The 22,242-nt window shown below is 41.0% G+C and overlaps 1 protein-coding gene across 7 annotated transcripts in view; it reads right to left on the reverse strand.

Annotated features, from left to right (window-relative positions):
* Nol4 (nucleolar protein 4) overlaps positions 1-22,242 on the reverse strand; it is a 362,395-nt gene that overhangs the window by 282,019 nt on the left and 58,134 nt on the right. The window contains exon 1 of one of the 7 annotated variants that reach the window (XM_039096915.2): positions 8,525-8,641. The exons of the other annotated variants lie outside the window; for them this stretch is intronic. The gene's annotated coding sequence lies outside the window, so the exon portion shown is untranslated. Of the gene's footprint in view, positions 1-8,524; positions 8,642-22,242 lie in introns of those variants that run through there. 7 annotated transcript variants of the gene reach the window in all.

Genomic DNA, 22,242 nt, shown 5'->3' on the forward strand with positions numbered 1-22,242 from the left:
TAGTGGGGATGTGTACATGGGAGGGATTGGAGAGAAGGGAAGGTCGAAATGTTGTAATTAATTTATAAACTCAAAAAGTAGACGAGAAATATTATAAAGTTACTCCAAAACTGAAAAAAATCCATTTTTTTTTTAAAAAAAAGTAAAGTATAAAGTGTTGGGTGTATGTGTGTAGGACTGAATGAGCAATAATGTGTTAAAGGACTCTGCTATTCACAATATGCATGAACCGCAACAAAAAGAAACAATTAGCATCTTTATTGATTAAGATTAGAGTAGGCGAATGAACATCTAAAGGGAACATCTACAGCATGCATCGCTTGGGAAGAACAGACTAACCCACGTCCCATGACCTGCCTACCAAAAGGGTTAAAAATCCACCCAAAGTCCCCCAAAAGCAAAACAACTTAACTTTTAACCACTGCTCAGGAATGAAAAACATATATCAAGTTTAGAAGACGAATTAAATTTCAAATACATAATAACAAGCACATCCGTAAGATATAATTCCTTGGCTAAGGAGTAAGAGTTTCTGGTTTTGCTCTTCCCCATTCCCTTCCCCCACCCCCCTCTCCACAAGCTCATCGCTGGCCTCCTCTCTCTCTCTCTCTCTCTCTCTCCTTCCCTCCCTCCCCCCCTTCCTCTGCCTCTACTACCCTCTTGAATCCCCTCCCATGCCCTGAATAAACTCTATTCTATACTAAAAAAAAAGTTTCTGGTTTTGAAAAAAAAAAAAGAAAAGGAAAATTTGAGAGCTATGGATCTTAGAATTAGGAAACACAACAAATCTTTAAGCAGTATAGTATCGTTCTAAGAATCCACCCAGGAATAAGCAGCAGGAGAACTCCATATAGCCACGGAACAAGCAGATTTAAAAGCAGCTAGACAGATAGCAGATTGTCTTCACAGACTAACAGGTTGTCTGCAGCCACTTGGAGCTGGTCAGAAGGAGGCGGAGTATCACTCTGCTCTCTCAGAATGAACCTACATGGATGGATGCTTCTAGAAGCAGGGAAATCGTGATGTAAAAATGAGTATTCCCAGGCAAGCAAATTTCAAAAACCAGTTATCACCTTATCGGAGAACTTCAGGGAAGTCCTGGAGACTTGAGAATTGCTAGAAGATTCTAAAATCCTAGGTGATTTATTGGCAATATCTTAGAGATCTTTAGACGTTCCTCACACAGGGTAATAGATAAGTTCTATCCCTATGCACCTAGCCAGCAGAGATTAACTTTTTCAGTGTTTTACAGGAACTGAAATGGTACAGTGAAGAGAAAATGGCTACAATTTACAACTAGTTTTGTTCCTTCGCCTAGGAAATAATTCAGTCATTTCCATCTGTGCTTACTGGAACCATTATGCTATTACATGTTTTGTGTAGTTGGTGTGTGCACATGTTGATTAAACAAAGCAATAGAATCACCGTTCCAGATTTTAATGTTCACACAGTACTTCCAATGCTATGAAATGTTGATAAGTTTATTGAAGGCCAGGAGTTATATAACAAGATGTGTGATTCTTTCAAAAAATATTTTATTTTTAATTATCTGTGTAGTAGCCTGTGTGTGGATTTTTTGCATGTGGGGACAGTGTGCATGTAGGCCTGGAGACAGTGTTAGATCTAATGGAGTATTTACATATACCTGTGACCCATCTGACATGGGTATTGAGGAGCAAACTGGGGTCCTCTGGAAAGGCAGCAAGACTCTTAACCACTGACCACCTCTCCAGTCCCATGGTTTGTATGTTCCTCAGTTTTGTGTCATCAGTGATTATTAACACTTTTAGCTTGTTGACTATGCTGGATCCTCACAAGTATCATCAATGTTATTCTTCATAAAAACTGTCTATTCCCAATTTATGTTAAGAAGCTAGAAAAAATGGAAATGTCCCACGAATGCCACATCTACACAAGGGCAATAGGTAGACTAACAAATACAGCATAGACTGGATTAAATCAGTAAACCAGAAAATTTCGAAAAGAGACATGGACCTAACCAAATACTCAAAGATATGTAGGAATCATGGTGGTTAGGAAGACCTTAGTATGTTAAGACATAGGTATATTGTAATTAAGAAACTCAAAATATTTTAATTTAAGTGGAATTTGATTTTCTGTTCAGTGTAGCATCTCTGGCACTTGGGAGAGGTATTTTCCAGGCTTTTCCAAGACACCGCTCTCGCCCAGCCTGCAGGACACATCAAGAGAAGTTCAAGGAATGAGCAGTTCACACCATTCTCACTGTTCCTGGAGGCCTCAATGTCATCTCAGTCACATATAGAAGCAAAGCTGGGAAATCCTGTCAGGTGTTCCACAGGGCAGGGTAAAGGCTCAGCCAGTTCAGTGTTTGCTTTGCAGGTACCTAAGGTTGAGTCCCAGAATCTGCTTGCAAACCTGGGCATGGTGACACGGGCTGCTCTGAGAACTGGGAACATAGAAGCAGGTGGAGTCCAGAGGCTCCCTGGCCAGCTAACTTGACTATGGCTTGACTACATGGCAAATTCCAGGGCAGTTAGAGATTTTGTTTCTAAAAAAAAAAAAATGTAGAGAGCTCCCAAAGTACTAAACCCAAGGTCGTCTTGAGAAAGTCCACTTGTATGCCTGAATGCATGAACACACAAGAGAAGATGGGCCACAGGAAGCCATGTGCCCTGCTAAAATTCAACATGTGCTGCTACTCAAAACGATGAAAACAGTGACAATAAAAGACAATTTGCAACTCTCTGCATATTTACCATCAAAATCTGCTAGAAACACGGGATACACACAAAGATACAATGGTACATGAATAGAAAAAAAAAGCAGATTGAATCCAATGGCGGGGGGGGGTGGGGGAACAAATGTCTAGCTAAAGAAAACAGCCTAATGAAATAGTGGGAAATTATAAAATGCACAGAATAAGATGAAGAGAAAAAAAGCAAAAATTATAAATGTCCAGTGTGATGTCAATTTCTGCAAAGTAAGCACACATGTAAGATGCTCTCAGGCCAGAATAGTCGTCTCCACAAATTTCCTTATGGCTGTGCCTGGTCATAGCTCATGCTCGCCTACCCAAAGACAACAAAGAATTATTCCAATTGTATGTCATGTACTGTAGTGTTGGACCCTTCTGGGCCCTGTCAGTGTTTGATCCCTGCTGAGCCTTGCTGATGCGTGTGGATCAAAGGAACACCCTGACCTTTTTGTTTGCCCTGGGCGGTACACCTGGGTGGTACATCTGGGCAGTAACACTGTTAAATCGGTTCCTGTTTTTGTTCCTGATTCTCTGTTCCTTAGGGTGTAAGCCTGTTTTCCCACTGTGCTTCCTGGATTTCTCCACCCAGTGAAATTGGGATATATATTTGGTGAACCACAGTAAAAGCTTGGGTATTCTCCAAACACGAATGACCCGAGTATGTGTTTTTTTTTTTCTTAAACCTCGCAGGCCTGCACCCAGTTCTCAGAACCGTGGTGACGCATATGTACCAGTTATATTAAACTATGTGTGGTGATTTAATCTTTGTTTTCAAGGTAAGTATAGGAAGGCCTCCTATTGTCTGCTCTCGGAAACAATACAATTGCAAGTTTTTTTCTGCCTTTTAATCTTTGCTTTTGAATACTGTCCTACTGAGGGTTATTGTTGCTATAATGAAACACCAAGCTAGTTGGGGAGGAAAGGGTTTGTTGGTTTATATTTCTATCATCTATCATCTATATACTATCAAAAGAAGTCACTGTGGGAACCTGGAAAATGGAGGCTAACGCAGAGGCTCTGGATACAGACCAGTGCTACTTACTGGCTTGCTCGTCTCGGCTTGCTCAGCCTGCCTTCTTGAATAAAGAACTCAGAGTCACTAGCCCACAGCTGTTCCCACCCACAATGGGCTGAGCTCATTGTTCACTAATTAAGAAAATGCCCTATAGGAGTATCTGCTTACAGCCAGACGTCTGGAGGCATTTTCTCATTTGAGGTTCTTTCCTCTCAAATATAACTGTAGCTTGTATACAGTTGCAACAAACCTAGCCAGTACAAATACCCAGTCAAGTAGTAGATTTTCTTCAAAATGTATGTATACATATTTAGCTTCTCAGTGAGTTTTTTTTCTTTTTTCCCTTAATTGAAAATAGGCGTTTTTTTTTCTCACATAACATACCTTACTATGGTTTCCCCTTTCTCTACTCTTCTCAGTTCCTCCCAACCCCTATCCAGATCCCCTCCCTTTCTGTCTCTCATTACAAAGCAAACAGAATTCTAAGGGATCATAACAAAATATAAAGGTAGAACAATAACACATCAGAATTGGACAAGGCAAACAGAAGGAAAAGAACCAAGAGAAGGCACAAGATTCAGAGTCCTATAGTTTCTCATTTCACCCTGAAATTTGAGTTGTGGGCAGTTATGTGGTGTCGTGTAAGTCCTCGGGATTGGACCCAAGTCCTTAATAAGTGCAGAAAGTGAATTACCTTTCAAGCCATCTCTCCAGCCTGTTTTTAACTTTCACAGATAATGCTGAAGAGCGTTAGAAATTCAGGAGGCCATATCAAATAACTGCTCCTGTAACAGTGTTCATCCTTGTTCAACATTCCCACCAACACTTGGGCTGTCGATCATTCTGTGTGGGATGATGTCATTATGAAGCAAGGCGGGGCCAGGATAAGGCATAGCCCGCCATTGGATGAGAAGGAAGGGAGGTGGGGAAAAGTTTAGAATGAAGGGAGGAGGGGGAGGAGCTAGAGGAATCAAAATGGAGACCAAGGAGCAGGATGATCTAGATCCAGGTGAACTGCGTCAATTTTATCTTGTCCAGGTGGGATGTTTATATCTTTATTAATTGGCAGTGTATTTATTGTGTGAATATATTGTGAGAAATTAACACATAAATCTAACTGCTAAATTACAAGTTTCTGGAACTTTGATTTGCAGGCTAAAGAGGACAGTGTGTGAAAGAAATGACTGAGAAGTAGTTGGAGCTAGGGGATCTGGTTCTGTTGCCCACTCAGAGTGATGCAAACATGCAAGGGACCACAGAATGAGATGTGTGTGTGTGTGTGTGTGTGTGTGTGTGTGTGTGTGTGTGTGTGTGTGTGTGTGTGTGTGCCTAAAAGGGAGACAGCTGGGAGAGGGCGCCTTGCGGACCACATGGTAGAGTAGCTAGCAGCTGGAGTGAGTAGATCTGGCTCATGGGAACTGATAAAACAAGTTCTTTTCTAGTTTTTACTGCAACATTCTCTGATGGGAATGATGATGTCATTCAGTCATTTTGCCTTTCTCTGATGGAATGGTGCTGATTTTAACTTGCCTTTTTTTTCTGACTTGAGGTTAAGGTGAAGATTAATAATTATCTGTATTTATCATTGGCATAGATCTTGCTTCTCAATTTTCTCCTTGTCAGTTGCTCAGTTTCTAACTTGTCTTTCGTTATTTACATGAGTTCTTTAGACAAGCTGCATATTAATTCTGTACCAGCTTTTAACTTTATGAATAAAGTTATGAATAAAACCAGCCTGGGTAACACAGAGAGACTTAGAATTCAAAATATGTGAAATCTGAATGGAAGTATATATCTTAATGAGGATATTTAATATATCGTATTATTTATTTATATATATATATAAATTTATATTGCTATTTCTTGGTGGGGGGAATCAATGAAAGATTATTTAGATACAAAGTAATAATAATTTTAAAAGAAAAAATCGAGATACTTTATTAAGAATTAATTGATTTATTCAGTTAATATAGAGAAACCTTGACAATTTAATGCAGTTGATGAGAAATTACATGATAGACAAAGCAGTCAGATGTCAAGATGACTACAGGCTTACTGTGAAATCAGCAAATCAAGAAGAGCACCACAAAGCACTATGGCCTGGACGTCCCTGTTTTATTAATATTATTTGGTGCTTTATCTCCCCCTTTGTGATTGAAAAATGCCTCTCCACTTTCTTTTCTATAACTACCAAGAAAATAAAGTAATCTCAAAGAAACCAAAATTAAAAACCAATAAGCAACAGAAAATATTTTCTTAGACCTAGGAAGGGAAGTATGAAGATGTAACCACCCACTGAAAGCTACCCACCCCTAACCATGTTGCTTACACTACTTAGATGCTTGGTTCTAAGCATGTCATAGATAGCAGAGCATGTCCTATGTGGTTTACTGATATGTCTGCTGGAAGTGCTCTGTTCTTCTTAAAGCACCAAGCTCATTGGCTAACGTGTCGGCACCTGTCCGGAATATGAATCCAGGATGCTGAATTCTGGAGCCCACTTCCTTCACTATTCCCTTGAACCTTCTCCATGGCATATGTTGTGCAAATTCCATTGAGAGAGGCATGGGTGATTCAGAATCACAGTGGTCAGAGCTCTGTGGTAGGGATCTGGGATGTGGAAAACCCCAGATGGCATGAAGTCCTCTAAGGACAGAGATAAGATAAAGACACAACAGTGGGTGACAAGGAAGGAAGATCACTAAAAATACCATCTGTCTGTTCCCTCACCGCCCCCCATGTCCCTCTCTCTGACATCCATGGAAAAGCACCATTATATTTCTCTTTCCCATATCCAAATTCTCACCTTTTTAATTCAATCCCTACCCTAAAGCCAGATGATCTTTGAAAAACACTGGAACAATTCCTCCCACCCTCCTTAGCAATACCCTCTGCTAAAAAAAATTAGCACAGAAAATATTTTCTGCATACAGGAAAAAAATCAAAAATTGCTGAGTCCTACAGAGTCCTGCAAATGCTGCATTTCTACTCCTACCTGAGCTCACTTTCTCTTTTGACTAGTTTGGTTAGTCCTTTAAAACCAACCAATCTTTCCCTCTATACAATGGTTCAATAGAATCTCTTCAAAGGTAAGATAACAATGGGTATTGAGAAAGGTTAGAGGGGCTCTTCTGCCTTAAATAGAATTAGATGTTCTTGTAAGACTTTTCAGAGCACAAAGGTCCCTCTCTGCCTTCCCTTCTGTCATTTACAATGTGATAACAAAGTGTCCTCTCCCTCTAGAAGATATATATATATATATATATATATATATATATATATATATATAAGCCTTAACAGACATAAAATACAAGTGCTGTGATCTCAGACTTTCAATCTACAAAAAGTGAGAAAAAATTTTTTGTTCATAGTGGCCTTATTTGTGATACCCAGAAACTGGACACGACCCAGATGCCCCACAACAGAAGAATGGATACAAAAAATGTGGTTCATTTATACAATGGAGTACTACTCTGCTATTAAAAATGAGGACATCCTAAGTTTTGCAGGCAAGTAGATGGAACTAGAGAATATCATCCTGGGTGAGATAACTCAGACCCAAAAGGAAATGCACTCACTAAAATGTGGATATTAGCCAAGAGTAAAGAAAAATAATAATAAAAGTACAGAGTAGCCAAGATACAGTCCACAGAACTCAAAAAGGTCAACAAGCTGAAGGGCCCAAGTAAGGACACCTCAGTCCCAGTTGGGAGGAAGAAGAAAACAACCATAAGGGGGAAGAGAAGGAGGGAAAGGAGAGGGAAAGGGAACAGGGCAGGGGAGAGAGGAACAAGATCTGGTATTGGATGGGGAAAAAGGACTAAAGCCCTGAGGGCAGCAGAAAGAATGGAAACAGGTGACCTCAGGAGGAAGGAGGTTGGGAGGACCCTCCAAAATGCAACAGAGACCTAGGAGGTGAAAGATCCTCAGGACTCAAAGAGCGGGACCCTAGATGAAATCCCTACAGTGGGGAGAGGGAACATGTAGAGCCCACTTCCAGCAGAAAGACAAGGAGGGCATCAAGAGAGGGAAGGGGTTGCTATCCCACAGTCAAAACTCTAACCTATAATTGCTCCTGTCTGAAAGAACTGTAGGTATGGAAATGGAGAAGAGCCTGAGGAAAAGAAGGTCCAACGACAGGCCCAAATGGAGATCCAGCTCAAGGGAAGGCCCCAATACCTGACACCATTACTGAGGCTATGGGGTGCTCACGAAAAGGGAACTACCATGACTGCCCTCTGAAAGACCCATCAAGCAACTGAAGGAGTCAGATGCAGATATTTGCGCCCAGCAAATCAATAGAAGCTGCTGACCCTGTAAGAGGACCAGCGGTCTCAATTAACTTGGACCCCTGAGAACTCTCAGACACTGGATCACCAACCAGGCAGCATACACAGCTGAGAGGAGGCCTCCAACACAGATGCAGCAGAGGACTCCCAGGTCTGTGTTCAGTCAGAGAAGATGCACCTGACCCTCAGGAGACTGGAAGCCCCAGGGAGTTTAAAGGTCTGGCGGGATGGGTGGGATTGGGACATCCTAATGTAGATGGCAGGGGTGGGAGATTAGGAAGGAGGTATGGAATGTGGAACAGTAGAAGGGTGGACCGGGAGGGGAATAAAATCCTGAGTGATAAATAAAAATATTAATTAATTAAAGTAAAATCACCCAGCCTATGGAATTCCATCATAGCAGCATGAACGGACTAAGGTACCTCCACGAGATCTTCATTCTTCCTCTTCCCTGTAGTTGATTATTCCTTTTGAGAAACTTACATGTTTGAATCTTTCTCATTGCTCCAGCACATAAACCTGTTATTGTGTCTAGAGCTCTGCCCAACTTGTTCTTGAAGAGTGCTATCCAAGTCATGTCTCCATTAGACTTCAGAAAATCTGTAATTGAAGTACATAGCTATGAACACATCATTTTCTGCTGCTAGAGTGAATTTTCAAGATACTATTTGTCTGTAGCACACAAATTATTAATAGGAAAATCTGATATGATCAAATGAATCAACCAGTATTCTCACGCAGCTGATCTTAAGTTAACTAGAACTTCCTGAGATCCTTAAGTGAGATACGAACAACGTAGAAGCAGCCACTTTCCATGTAGACACAGCTCAGTGATGGGCAGGTTGATCTTGAGATGGCTACAGAAAAGATAGGTTAAAGTATATAGGTAAATCTATGCTTCAAAAGACAGCATAGATTTCATAGGGAAAAAGAATAAGATGGCTGATGGACAAAATCCAGAAATATATTTGTAGTGAAAAAAATAAAACCAGGAGAAGTAAAAATGCAGCATCAAGAGAGAAGAGTGTAGACAGGATGGCAGACTGTGAACATTTACAGAAGGGTGAAGAGAGAGAGACATAATTACTAAAATCTGGCCCAGAATCAGGTAGCCAAACTTTGCTGCGGTAGAAGCCGTGAGGGATTGGAGGGGTGTCAGTATTTGAGAACTGCTCTGTAGTCTCCAAAATGGATTACAGGCAAAAGCAATGTCTTGATCTTTTTTTAATCAAATAATTTTGTAACTCATTAAAACAGAGTGGAATAAAACTAGATATCAACAGCAAGGAGAATCAGAGAGGCCATGTAAGTGCATGGGAATTCGATGACACTTTTGAATCTCAATAAACGCAGAAGATATCCTTAACAGAATCAACCTCTTCCTAATTAAGAACCTTTGAGACTGAGTGTAGAAGGCTAATACCTCAGCATATGAAAACTATCTGTGATGATCTCTTAGCTAACGCCAGAGTGAAGCGAACAGATGAAGCTCATTCTCTACATCAACGATGCCCACTTTCACAGGTCTTATTCAATAAAGACATGTATTTTTAAAATTATGTGCACATGTGGAATGAGAAAGGTATGTGCACATGGGTGCAGGTGTTCAAGGTGATAAAAGGATGTTGGATCCCCTGAAGCTGGAGTCGCTGAGAGTTGTGGGCTGCCTGATAGGTGATGCTGGGAACCAAACTACACGTTTTTATTTGCTGAGCTACCTTTATAGTCCCAGAACTTGAAATTGTATCCAATGAGATAAGGCATGAAAACTAAGTAAAAGAGACACAATTGAGTAATGAAGTTAATTTATCCAGATAGTACCAAGCAACTCAAAAACAAGATAAAGATTCTACCAAAATCTGCTACATTAATTCAAATTATCATAATCCAAAAATCAATCTATGAAAGTCAGAAGTTCCTCGATAAAAAAAAATAATGGCTCCACTGAGAAATGAACTGAGTATTTATCCAAGGAAATGAAAGTCATCATTAAATAGAGATACCTGGATATCCACGCATATTGTGTCATCATTCACAAAATCCAGGTCATGAGATAAGTCTAGGTCAGTGGAAGACTGGTTTCATAAATTGTGTTGTATAGTTACATGGAACATTGCTCAATCATACATAACAGTAAAAATTTGTCATCTGCAGAAAAATGAATATGCCTCCATGTTAAGTAATATAGTTCATAGCCCAGCATTACATGTTTTCTTGCATAAGTGGAATGCAGCAAAAAAGAGGGAGAAATAACTTAAAAGCAGTACTCCAAGTAAGAATGAACATGATTTGGAGAGACAGAAGGAAAGAGATGACAATGGGGAAATAAATATGATCAACATTAGACATGTATTCTAAAAGTGCTGAGATGATATCCATTATCCTGTACAAGTGACTTGTGCTAATAAAATATGTAGACAGAGGGAAAAAAGCAGGCTTCTCTATCACATAGATAGGCCTATGTCTTGACTTTTCCACAAGTCACTATAGCCTGCCCTTTTCCTTCATGTTTTTGAGGTGCTACAACTCATATCTTATTTCTAAGCCAATAAGGAAAACTATGATGAAGGAAAGAAAGAAGGGAAGGGCAACGTCTCAGTTAAATGGGTACCAGAAAGTGAGGGGTTTCAGGGAAAACCCTTTATATATATCCTTAGGATTAAGAGGGATACTAAAGACGGGATTTGCTGTCCTCGAGACAACTAGAAAGAAGAAGGTCCAGACACTTCAATAAATCAACTCATAGTTTCATCTGGGGTTTGCACTGTGTCAGAATCTTTTAGCAACTATAAGGCCTTCTTGACAGAACTTGTGGCCAAACAAAGTGCTCCTACTATTAGCTTTGAGAAAGAAAAAGCATCCTCTATTGCTACGTTGAAAGCCAAATTGAAAGGCTGGTCTACTTGAAGCTGCAGAGCCATGCAAGAAACGTGTGGTTATCAGAACTGGAAGCTACTCGGGGACTCTCCCAAAATGAAAACTGCAGGCAGATTCGTGACATAGGAAAGTAATCCGAAAAGCTCAGGGCTCTGACCAAAGACAGTCATGGCCTGGGAGGCTAAGGCTGGCAACTGAAGACCACAGATGGCTCGTTCCACTTGTTCCGCGTCCCCTTTAGCTGAGTGCGTTCACACTCGTAATCAGCGGAGAAGCACCCATGAGCTAGAGTTTGCACTTGAGCTGACTGTGATTGGTCTGGAGTGTTCAATCCACAGGCACAGTCCTCGGACCCTTACCTCTAACCCCACCGTTTGTAAATGTCAAAAACAATACCAAACAGAGAAGGAAGAGAGTCCAGAAAAGTGAGAATATGGCACTACATCGAGTGTGGAATTGGAAGTAATATGGCAAAGGAGCTTCCAAAAAGCCACTCTTTTTTCTTCCAGGAACCCCAAATATTCCAGCATAAAATATAATCCATTTTGATTAATAAAGCTAGGGACTTCGTGCATTTGATGTAATGGGGATAGAAAGTGGAGAGAGGAAATGAGCAAGGAATGAAGAAAAGAGGAAGGGAGGGGGAGGGAAGAATGGTGAAAGACAGGGAAGGAGTCCTGTTAAAATAGCTTAAGGATTAAGCATGGCCCTTTTGTTTTCTGGAGTTGAAAGCTGCAGGAAAGATGTAGCAGGAAGAAAAAAAAGGAATCATCTTATTTTTCCCTCTAAAATCTTTATGTCATAAAATATGCTAAGGTATAAAATTCAGAATCGAAAGCCGAATAAAGAAAGGTGTGGAGGAGGAACTGGGCCATTCTGGACTTCTGCCCTCTCACTTCCTGCCTGTGGGAGGCTGGCTGTGGCAGCTGCTGGGTTTTAGTTCCTGGAAGAGGCGCTGGGGCAAAGGAGGGCTCAGGTTGTTTCTTCTTGAGCGACTGTGGCTGCTGCAGCCGGTACTGGTGAGGTTGCCCCGGCGGTCTCCATGGCAACATTGGAGGGGGCTGGGAGGACCAAAGCCTGCACCAATTGGCCGGGCCTCGCTCCGTGGGCCTCCAGGGCGTGCTTGGTACTCGGCATTACGCCAGGGGGAGCTGTGCTGCAGCCTGGGGACCAGCAGGCTCAAACAGAGAGGTTGCCATAGCAACAGCTGGGGAGGTTGGGGGGTGGTGGGGCGCCTAGACTCTTCCTACAGGATCTTAGCACACAGTGTCCTGGGTGCCCAGGCATGGATGAGATTCGAGACTCCTTCAAGCGCTGCTGTGTCTTGGAGGCTCACTAAAGACTGCTGCTGAATCTAGCAGTTCATCCGGTCTCTGTAAACTATGCCCCCTCCCTACAGAGCCTGCCAGGCAGGATTTTAGTGTGGCATAAGGCACACACCACCTGACCCTGTCTCTACAGAAATATGCCACACCCCAGCTGGCCCTAGTTCAGCAAGGCCAAGGTCACCTATGGGATAGCACAGAACGATTGGACTTTCTCTTCCTCTGATGCGGCGTAGGCCAGAAGCAGCTGAGTGCAACCCCCTTTCCTCTCTCTAGGTGTTTGTTAACCCCAAGCTACCCTGAGATCTCCCCTGTAATGTGGGCAACTTGTACATCCTGGGCAAGGCAGATTTTGTTCCGCTCTCCCTCCCTCAAGTGTGCAGCTCTGTTAATCCTGCTCTTTTAGCTACTTAGGGCCCACGCCCTTCCGTACCATTCCTGGCCTGGTAAATCAAGTGCATAGCGTATACTAAAGAAAAGTTCAAACTTTTGTACAGAAAGACCTGGCACAGGGTTCGAGTGCATCACACTCACGAAATTAATGTTGCTCAGGGCCTCAAAGATTTAAATAAGTGTAGCCTGTTCAGGTAGTTAAAGCCATCGAGAAATATGTCCTTGCTTTCAAAACATTAGATGATACCAGAGTCAGGAAAAATGACTCAGTCCTAACCCTACTATTTGAGAGGCTGAGCCAAGGAGTAATGCTACGAGTTTGAGATTACACGATGAGATCCAGACTAGCCTTTGTTACAGGATTCTATCTCTAACCCAACTTCCTTCGCCAATTTCCTGGATTTGGAAGGAAACACACACACACACCCCTCAAAAAAGTTACTTTAGAATTCTCTACTTGAAGTTTTTGAGAGAAGTTTTTCTATCGTGGATAATCCAGAACTGTCTCTTCAAGGGCAATAGTTAAACATTTCTTGTTAAAACCAGGAGCTTCTGCGATTTTTTTTTTTTAGTACAATGTTCAAAAACTTGAAATTAATAAATTTGTAAGAGATAAGCATCTGTGAACATTTTCTAAATATTTAGGAAAATGCTTGATGAATCAGTGTAGGGTTAAATGATTGCTTCTTCCTACTATGTAGAACTTAACCATTATCTGGAGAAAAGGCATAAAGAAATAAAAGTATTCAGTAAGCTTAATTAAAAGTATGATAGTTTGCCTGAGACCTGTAAGTGGTTACGCATCCGGGGGGTACTTATTTGGACACTAAACATAAGGTATCTTTGAGGTAGATTTTTATCCCCTAAAATACAAACTGATTGTTAACATAGTATTTCTTGCTGTATTTGTTCTGTAATATCCAGTTTTACAAAGTGATCTATTTCTAGGTTCTTTTGAAAGTTTTATTTTAGACCTTAACAAGGACAATATATCTTAAATCATTTTTTCCAAACTGCCTATTTTCACACAGACTGGAATCTCCCTTCTCTCTCTCTCTCTCTCTCTCTCTCTCTCTCTCTCTCTCTCTCTCTCTCTCTCTCTCTCTCTCTCTCTCTTCAGTAATATGACCCAGGCCGCCAATTGCTAACTTTGCTGGATTGACCATAGTGGTAAAACGTGAGCTGTCATTTCTCCTGCGAGATGACTCTGGGTTTAAGCTATAGACTATGTGTGTCTATTGAGATCAAAAGCTTCGTCTTAGGTCCTCAGGGTCTCGTGGTGATTTGCAAACATTCAGAGAACCTCCTGTTTAAGTATATAGAAGTTTCATAGAACAGCAAGGTCACTGGAAAGGTCCCAGCTTCCTGGGGGCTTCTTGTGACATCTGGAATTCTGCTGAGCATTCTGCTCTGGGTGAGTTTCACTTGTTCAGAACTTTAGGGCAGACCAGCAAGCTTTCACTCAGGTCTTGAGTGTTTGTGTCTCCGAGTACCGTTTGTTCCTGGGTACAGAAACAGGTGAACAAAATTCACATGTGGAAGAGTATGGCTGTAATTTCACCATAGAGGGACCTGGGGCAGTAGGAACTCATGAGAAGCCTAATTGGGATTACTTACTCATATTTTGTCACAAGCAAAACCAAATAAGACATTTGTGTCTACACTGCATGTATTGCATTAAAGAGATTGGGGGGAGGGGGAGAATATCTAATTTTTTTTAAAATCTAGCCGCAAAGTGATCATTACCTAATTTTTATTATAGAAGATGTGTGTCAATAATCAGAATCAGTTTTTTTCACCTTTACTTTTCAAAACTCTGCAATGGGCAAGTATTTGGATAATTATAATAAATGATATATTTTTTAAATTTCTAATATTTATGCTTCTGAAAAAGATGATAAACTTCTTAGTTTTAATATATTAATTACGACTAACAATTGTGTAGTGATTTAATGTATGAATAAATTGTACTGCGTATACCAAAAAGGTAAGTGAATGAAAATTTACTGAATACATACCTATAGGGCTTTATAATATTTTACTGACTCTTAAAAACTAGTACAGAACCAGGTAAATTTGATGTAAACCTCTAATCTGTTAAATATTTGGAACCTTATTTAATGAAAAGCTGATGGTTTCTATTCACCTGCTTCAGAGTATAATATCAATATAGTTTATCCAAGTCAGTGGGTACCAATAAATTTTTTGGTTGGAGCTAAAGTAGTTTACAAGAGGGTAACACCAAAAAGAATACAAAGTAAAAAGCCAACTTTTAATCCCTGCCACAGTAGACTATACCATTTGCTTGGCTGGAAGAGATTCTGAAAGAGGAGAATGAAAGGAAGTTGATTTTTTTTTCAACCAACCAGACACTTCAGAGCTCCCAGGGACTAAACCACTAACCAAAGAGTGCACATGGATCAAACCATAGCTCCCGCATATGTAGCAGAGGATGGCATTGTCTGTCTTTAATGGGAAGGGAGGCCCTTGGTCCAGTGAAGACTCGATGCCCCAGCATAAGGGAATGCCAGGGCAGTGAGGCAGGAGTGGGTGGGTGTGTGGGAGAGCACCCTCATAGAATCAGGGGGATGGGGGAGGGGATAGAGGTTTTCCAAGGGGAAACCAGAAAGGGGTGATGAAATGTATATAAATAAAATAAGCAATATTTTTTTTAAAATTCCAACATAATATTTTATCTCAAGATCTCAAACTGACCCACACATTTAAAGTCTGTATTTTCACATTGAGTAAAATTTGGATGGGAATTGTTCAAAGAGACATTATTCTATTTAAGAAATTGTTCAAATATCTCTGTTGAGTAAAAGAGGTAAGATGGTGTATTTTTATAACAATTTAAGCCATTCTTACGTAGGATAAATAAAACAATTTCAGAACATGTCAGAGTAAGATAAACTTTTTCTATTACAAAATAAATGACATATATGCTGTCTGGTGAGTAGATAGATAGATAGATATCTAAATAAATATTTGTATTTCTATATAATGTATCTAAGTATTAAGAGATTCACCAAGATGTTTTGTCTCAAATGTATTAGGGTAGTTCATGAATTGCCAAACAGGAACTGATGTTAAAACCATCAACTCGACAGCAACTAAACTCTATCATTTTTTTCAAAAAGTATGCATATCTGCTTATCATGCATGAAATGCCTGACCGGGTGACTAATTCAAAGATCTGAGTGCTGGGAAGCCACCTCAGTAGATCAAGTGCTTAAACATGAGGACCTAAGTTTGCATCCCATTCTTTGTGGAAAACTCTAGACACAGTGGGGTAGACCTGGGATCCAGGCCTGGGGAGCAGAGACCAGGGGTTCTATTGCCCAGTCAATTCAGAAATTCATCCAATCCCTGCTCTGCAGCTCCGGCAATCCAATCCTATCTCAAAAGCATAAAGTGGAGAAGAATCGAGGAAGATACCTTTGTTGCTATCTAACCTCCATGTACTCTCATACAAAGAAGCACATACCTATACACAGACCAAACACACACGGAAATAAAGATCTCTGGCAAAAAGTTAATAACTATCTAATCCTCATTTTATTGTAGTTCCTTACATCCTGATATTTCTTCCAGAAAAAGTCTCAGATTCTCAATGAAGGCAAAACTACATACTTAATTTTGCTTACCATTCTTTGGTTAATAATTAATAGTTAATATATTAGAGTGTTTCCCATGTTGCTTCACTCTCTCTCAGTCTTCATCAGATGAGTCCTGAGACAGTAAGTTTAATCTAATGCCCCCAAATTTTCCATGTAAGGTCTTACATTTATGTTAGTTTACATGTGCTATGCTTATCTTCACCCCAAGGGTTAAGGAAAACACTACAGAGCCATTAGACTTCTATTTGGTGAAAAAGTAATGCGACTGACAAGGCTTCATCTTGAAATAGGGAACTCATTTGCACTCAGTTCACTGACCAGGACCAGGTACAAACCTGAGTGGATAAATACACCTCCAATCTCTGCCGTTACCACAAGTTCTCATGTAAAAGACACAACAGCAGAGTTTCTAGATTATTCTCTGCTCTCTAAGCATGGATTACCAAATCCCCGGCTGACCATAGTCTGAGCTGTTAACAGAAAACCTAGAGCAGGTGACAATTGGATCAAGAATGAAGGAGGTGCTAGCATTCCTCTAACTGCATCTATGTCCTTGCTGAAGTAAAGGCATGCTAATTGACAGATGTTTGCATAGAGTCACGTGACGAAAGTCAAAAACATTCCGTGTGAGTCACCAGTGAAAATTCTTCTTTAGCCACCCTTCCTGTATTAAGACTTGTCTTTCCATCCTGTATTAAGACTTTATTCTTTCCATCCCTAAATAGTAAGAAAATAATTAAATATTTCCAAATATTAAGCCATTTGGAGGAAACCCCAGTAGGACACCCTGATGCCAATGGTAAATACACAAACCTTGAAAGCATCTTTCTTTGTGCTTATCTGAGCTATCACTCAGCTTCTAATAAAAAAAAATGAACATTTTTATAACTGTTGCTCTTAGCATTATCCTCCTGATTTATATAAATACGAAATTGACCAAAACTCCTATTCAGTTACCCACACTTGTGTTCCATTGGCAAGCATGCCACCATTTCCTTACCCCACTCACTCTCTTCTTTCACTTTGGTGAGTGGGGCCGCATGGACCATTGGGTTGCGTGTGTCTGTCTCTCTCTTAGCAGTGCCAGTTTCAATTCCCTCAGACATGTAGAGATGTGGGATTCCTGGAGTACATTTGTCTTTCTAGCTGTTTCAAAAGCCTCCACGGTCACCTCCGTATGGCTGAATTCTGTTGCACATGTATACACCCACTGTATATGGCTACGTATAGAAGATAATACTGTATATTTATTTTTCATTTGTTATTTTTTATAAATAAACAAAATAGCACACCTTAATTACTTCTTATAAAGGAAAGACATATTTTGTTTAAAAAAAATCAGGTTCCTCCCTGCTTGCACCAAATTAATGTTAGATGAGGATGTACAGAATACAGTGACTCACAACACAAAAATCCCTACACCTTGGTGTGACACACTCAGTCTGAGGATGTATGCATATCAGACCTGGATAGTGTCTTGTGTTATATGAAGTTCCCATTCTAACGAAGGAAAGCATCCTTTGAGTAAAGCGTGTTCATCTTTTTTAAATAGTAAGAATGGTAATACCCACTGAAACTTCAATTACAATTGTTCACAACTAGTTTGTTTTTATGCCCTCAATGTGAATTTTTTTATTAAGTTCTGAGAACCAAGTCAAAGAGCACAACAACATACAGAAGTTGGGAGCGTGGATCCGGCTAGCAAACTGACTCACGACCTTCACTTAGCACTGTTCTGCCATGCTGCTGTCCCCTCCAGTGGCCCCTGCTGACAGTAAAAACTCTTACTGTGAACAGATCCGACTGACTGTAAAAGATGAAATTCAGGGTCAAAAGGGATCAGTAAATAAAGACACATGCCACTAAGGTTGAAGACCTGAATCTGAGTCTCAGGATCCGCAGGACTCAAGCATCAAGAAAACATCCGAGAGTTGATAAGAATAGGGGGATTGTTGGTTTAACTCGCCCTGGTTCCAACTGCTATCCTGTAACTCTACAATATTCTTGAAAACCAAGCAGCCCTGTTCCCTTGAGGGACTGTAAATGAGAAGAAGTTCAACCTTTATGAAGCCTCAGGCCAAGGTTCTCGCTAGCTGTTTGACCAATCTGCTGGCGCCCTGCCGGGCACACCTAACAGGCTGTTCACAGTTTCCCAGGCTCAGAACTCATCCAGTATGAAACGCTTTCTCCTCTAGTGCCATTTGTAGAAACAAACTGCAAGACTCACCTGCAAAGAACTATTTTATAGCGGACATTATCTGGGGTAATGGGTAGGCAACAGACAAAATAGAGTGCCTGAAAAACTAGAGAATGAAGTACCCACGTTATCATAGTCTGTGCCTGTGCCTGTGCCTGTGCGTGCGTGCATGCGTGTCTGTGTGTCTGTGTGTCTGTGTGTCTGTGTGTCTGTGTATCTGTGTCTGTGTGTGTTTTAGTGAATGTAGAAGACAGCTATTACAGAGATCTGTGTGCTCAGCTAATAACTGAGGGACCAAGGTCCCATCTCTAACTGACCTTAAGGCTCTGCACAGGCAGTAAGGTTAGAGGAGGCTATTAACTCACAGATTGACCATAAAATGATTGTATTGATGGACTCCATCAGTCCTTTGACTAATGGAAGGAGATTCATTGGTTTCAGGCATTCAAAGAAATTAGTTTTGTCAATAAAATCCTAAAGTGAGTTGGGTTTCTGTATGTGCACCTGTGATCCCCACACTTAGGAGGCTTAAGGCAGGAGGAGGCCAGCCTAGTCTATAAGCCACAATAAATGTTTTAACTAGGAAAGTAGGGCATGGCAGTGCCTACCTGCAGTCTTGGCACTAGAGTGTCTAAGGTAAGAGCATCTCCTGTTTGAGATTGATCTGGGCTATACAAAAAGGTCTGAAGGCAACCTGACTTTACAGTGAGAGTTGTCTTTTAAAAGAAAGGGACTATGGTGGTCTAGCAACATGGCAGTAGTAGATTCTTTTCTAAGGTCGATGACCTCACTAGCCCCAGGAAGCTGGCTAGAGATTTTCCTCCTCTTGAGTGGGACCAATTGTTGGTTGTCACTGAGGTGATTATGCATATCTTGCCATGCAAGTCATCATCATAGTTCATAGGTGTTGCAGCTGGGTAGGACGGTTTAATTGCTCTCTCCCTTGGGGCCTTAACACCATATTTTCTAGAACCAGGAAAGCTAGGCAGGAAGAACATCTTTTATGTCTAGCCCCACTTACATCATCCGAGTCATGTGTCCTAAATACCCTCAGTCGCTGATAGGCTGCGGAAGGACTACATCAGTGCCTTATGTTGTTTTGGGAGACATTTGTACTATCCTGAAAGCAACTACTCGTGTCATCCACTAGGGTGTTTGTTAGTCTGTGTTCTTGTATCAACCCATGTGCTTTAAGTTTCTGATTATATTATATTCCTAATATATATTTATGTGTAATATATGTTACATATAACATTATATATTACAGACATTATATATTATGTTCCTAATTATATATGTAAATATAGATACATCTACATCATAAGAATCAATATATTTATATACTTTTAGGTAAGTATAAATATGATCCCCTTGAGACTCAAACAACTTTGGTGTTATTTGTTTCTCCTCCTCCTTCTCTGCCTGCTAGACAAGCATAATTCTTACTGCATTCTAAATCTCATCCTTATTTCCCACAGATAAGTGTAATGAGCTTGACCTCATACCAAATAGAAACCATCACAGAAAAAATCAAAACTGGGCACAATGCAGAGATCAGTGGATTGTGGAGAGCTTAGCCCCAGTGGGCACATCTACATCACAGTTTCTGTAGCCACAGTTCAAGCAACATAGCGGAAAAGGGGGAGGAAAGACTGTAAAAACCAGAATACTAGGAAGTTTGTTGTGAAACAGTCTATTCTAAAAATATGTAATAAACAAGATAGAAACAATGACAATATCAACAGACACGTTAATAAAGAGGAAAATATTTCATAGGATCTCACTTCTAGACAAAGAGCTATAGGTGATTGTTAATTACTGAGAGAAGCAGAATTAGTGTCTTTCAGAAATAAGTCCAACGCAGAGTGCAAAATGGTTGACCTTGAGATAATAGACACGAAAATAACAAAAAAAAGATGCAGCCTGATTACACACACACACACACACACACACACACACACACACACACACCCTGCATTTGCATATATTAAATGGAAGGTGCTGGATTGGGATAACTTGGTTTAAAGAAAGAGTCCCTTAAACTTACTTCACATTGTTTAAATCAGGTGAAGTCCCTCGAGTAGGTGAGGCTTGTCCAGAAAACATTAATTAACAGGAGAATATCTGCGCTGGATGTGAGTGGCACTACCCTATTGAAGCTAAAAATGAATTAAAAAGAGGGTAAGGAGAAAGCCAGCCAAGTCGCCTGCTGCCAGGCCTTTCCTGTCTGGCTAGGCTATACTTCAACCACCAGCCAAAGTACTAAACCTTCCACGCCTTAAATTGTTTCTTCAGATATCCGATCTGAGTCTGAATATGTATGTGCCCCAGCAGTTCACCAATGGGACAGATGTTGGGGTGGGCCATCTCAAAGCCCTGGATCTCAGCCTGGGTTGGTCATCCCACCAGCTCCCCTTCACACATACCATCATCAGGGTCAGTTTTTCCACCCTGTCTGCCCTCCCCTACACTGCCAGGGTGAGGGGTGGACTAGCAAGGAGCAGGGCCATCTCTATGGCCCCCTCACATTGAGCCTATCTTTCCCATGTCAATGCCACCAGGGCCAGCTCCCCCCATTCCTTCCCCCTCTACACATCCCCTACAGCATTGCCCAGGCAAGGGACACAGCCAGCTCTTTTGCATCCATGTTATTGCTGGAGACCCATATATGCATCTGATTGAGAAGGGGGTACACACATGTTGGTGCAGGTGTGCACAGAGGCCAGAAAAGGACATCAGATCCCTCGGGGCTAGACTTACAGGTGTTTGTAAGGAACCTGATATGGGTGCTGCTGGGAAGTGGATTTAAGTTCTATCAAAAGTGATACACTCTCTTAACTACTGAGCCAGTTCTCCAGCCCCTATCAGATAGCCCACTTTTATACGACTGTTCTTACTTCCCTAGCCTAGGCCTCCATGATCAGCTATTAATCTAATGGACACCTTGATGTCTGATAAACATTTATATCTGCATGCCCTTGAAAGGTTTAACTAAGCTCATATGCTACCTATAATATGATTTAACTTGCCATAGTTTCATGGGTGCCTGAAGAGCTCACCAGTGCTCCAGACTGTGAGGACCACTGATTGCATTCTGGGTATAACTGGCCAAAATATCATAGTTTTCTTAAGCTCCATTTGTCTCCAAGCAAGAGGGAAGCCCAGTGACATCTTGCATGTACTGAGACGTGTGGCAGCGAAAGAAACACTTCAAAACTTTTACCTGGAGTTAACTTTTGCAAAATTGAGCAGTGGATAAATGGGACTTTTGCTCTAAAGGGAAAAGCTAGCTAGCTCTGAGCTGACAGAGCAGTGGTGGACAGCCCTACCATTATCCTTGAAAAGACAAGAGCAAAGGCTGTCAGCCTGGAGTTAACTTTTGCAAAGTTGAGCAGTGAATAAATGGGACTTTTGCTCTAAAGGGAGAAGCTAGCTAGCTCTGAGCTGACAGAGCAGTGGTGGACAGCCCTACCATTATCCTTGAAAAGACAAGAGCAAAGGCTGTCGGCACCTCTGCTCACAGATATGAAGACATGATGAAGAACCACAGAAATGCCTTCTAGGAATCCTCCCGTCTTTCCTTCTGGTTTTGAGCCAAATACAGGGAGTTATTAAATCACACTCAGGACTTCATGCCAGCGCATCTCCTATGGCTTTCACGGATAATTGCGTTATTGTTTTCCTCTTTTGGCTACAGTAGAGATGTCAGACTGCTCAGATCTGATCCACAGAGAACTGTCTCCACCAAAAATCTACACTGCGCGTCTCCAATACAATAGATACTCCACA

This window comes from Rattus norvegicus, chromosome 18, assembly GCF_036323735.1.
Source record: "Rattus norvegicus strain BN/NHsdMcwi chromosome 18, GRCr8, whole genome shotgun sequence".
Lineage (NCBI taxonomy): Eukaryota > Metazoa > Chordata > Mammalia > Rodentia > Muridae > Rattus > Rattus norvegicus.